The 2,240-nt window shown below is 42.9% G+C and overlaps 1 non-coding gene across 1 annotated transcript; it reads right to left on the bottom strand.

Moving 5' to 3' along the window:
* Positions 1-122: 122 nt before the first annotated feature.
* Positions 123-226, bottom strand: LOC132000450 (U6 spliceosomal RNA). The gene has a single exon (XR_009399317.1). It is a non-coding gene; the product is annotated as a U6 spliceosomal RNA (small nuclear RNA).
* Between the last annotated feature and the right edge of the window lie 2,014 nt (positions 227-2,240).

Genomic DNA, 2,240 nt, shown 5'->3' with positions numbered 1-2,240 from the left:
CCCGGCCCAGCGCCAAGCTCAGCTGGATCTTTATGATCAGATAACTTGCTAATACACAAAATGACCATAGAGACTCATGTAAAATAAGTATCAACACACCTTTATTTTTTCTTTCCATTATTAAAAATATGAAACATCCTGCAAATTTGCATGTTGTCCTTGCACAGGGGTCATGCGAATCTCGAAAGGATTCCATTTTTAGTAGATGTGCAGCTGAAGCAAGCACCACAGCTTTTAATGTATTTATTCTCTTTAGGCCAGCACAGTCTGGTCTTGGACTTTCTGGTCGCAGAGCTGCAGAATTAGGGCAAGGGTCAGTTACCCTGATGTCTCTGAGAACCTTACAAGCCCTCAGACTAGCTATAAATCTGTCAGATTGATGATTATGATTTTATAGATGGGAACGTTAAGATAATTAAGTGTGTGTGGGGGGGTAACATTATTTGGCCTCCAAGTGCATTAGGCAGTAACTGAACTGAATGAAAACTAAGGTACTTTGATTGGCTCTTCAATCCTTATTTAATTAGAATGCATTACCTTTTCATCCACGGGAGGTTTCCTAAGCCAATTTTGTTGTTAATGAAGCCCAGAATAAATATAGGAACATCAGTAGAGGGCCAGGCTGTGCTTTTAAGTATAAAACCCAAGAAGAGTAAGCCTGAATGTGTTTTCAGGAATTCATATTGAAGAGTTGGTAATGAGACTAGACGTGTAGTTTAATCACACTGCCTGGTGGTCACCCAGAACGGACATGCTATGATGCCTGTGGAAAAACCACGGGTTCTTGGTCAAGGGAGGGACTGTCAATCCCAGGACAGTGCTGATTTCTCAGTAGGGTGAGGGCCTTTAGGGCCATACGGTTTCCAAGGTTTTCCCCTGTGTATTTTGGTTAGTGTGTTTTGTGTGTGTGTTTTTTTTAAAGATTTTATTTATTTATTTGACAGACAGAGATCACAAGTAGGCAGAGAGGCAGGCAGAAAGAGGAGGAAGAGGCAGGCAGAAAGAGGAGGAAGCAGGCTCCCTGCTGAGCAGAGAGCCCGATGTGGGGCTCCATCCCAGGACCCTGGGATCATGACCTGAGCTGAAAGCAGAGGCTTTAACTCACTGAGCCACCCAGGCGCCCCGGTTAGTGCGTTTTTGATAAAGTGAGTTTATTACTTTATCCTGTTTTGGTGCACCAGTAATAGCCTAAAGAAGAAGTTTCCTACCACCATAAATGCTCTTGGCTAACTTAACGGTATTGGATAGACTAGAATTGGGGGCACCTTAGATAGGATAATTTCAGACAGTTGCCCTGTTTCACTTTATCATTCACTCAGCAATATTTATGGACTACATTCTGTATGTTGGGCACTGTTCTGGCTCCTGGGTAGAGGGTAAAGAGCAAACAGTTGTGATTGCTGTCCTGCTGAAGCCCATGGATGTGTAATTACAACACATGATGGGTGAAATGGAAAAGAGTCGAGTGCTATGAAGACATATGCCAGGGGATCACATTCCAGATCAGGTTACCATCTACTGAGGAAGTGATTCTTTATGCTGAGAACTAAAACATGAGAAAGCACCAGCAAGGTAGAGTGGGAACAAGAGTTTCCTAAGCAAAAAAACCAGCAGGTTAGTTGTTGTGGTGGAGGAAATAACTGGTCCTTTTGGAGTAATTGAAGCTGAGTAGGTGACTGAGGAGGGAGGGAGAGGTGGGTACATGAAGGCCATGCACTCAAAAACACTTGAGTTTTGGAATCTTTATTTATTTATTTATTTTTAAAAAGATTTTATTTATTCATTTTACAGAAAGATCACAAGTAGGCAGAGAAGCAGGCAGAGAGAGAGAGAGGGAGGAAGCAGGCTCCCTGCTGAGCAGAGAGCCCGACTCAGGGCTCCATCCCAGGACCCTGAGACCATGACCTGAGCTGAAGGCAGAGGCTTTAACCCACTGAGCCACCCAGGTGACCCGAGTTTTGGAATCTTTAGATATCTGGATCCAAATCTTGTCTTCTACTTTTATTTGTGGTCTTGGACAAGTCACTTAATTTCTTTGTGAGTCAGTTTCCGCTGCATTGAAATTATCTCCCAGGCAAACTAATGCAGAATAAGTGAATTTAAATGTTCCGTCCCTAGTCCTGCCAGTTTCTTCTCTCCACCAACTGCTTCTTCTTCTCTTCCTGCATTTTTACTCAGAACTATTGATGGAGTTGGTTAGTTATTTAACATTGGTTTTCTTGGCCCTTTCCCATTATCTT

This window comes from Mustela nigripes, chromosome 13 (assembly GCF_022355385.1).
Source record: "Mustela nigripes isolate SB6536 chromosome 13, MUSNIG.SB6536, whole genome shotgun sequence".
Classification (NCBI taxonomy): Eukaryota; Metazoa; Chordata; class Mammalia; order Carnivora; family Mustelidae; genus Mustela; species Mustela nigripes.
This window is presented reverse-complemented; position numbering and strand designations above follow the sequence as displayed.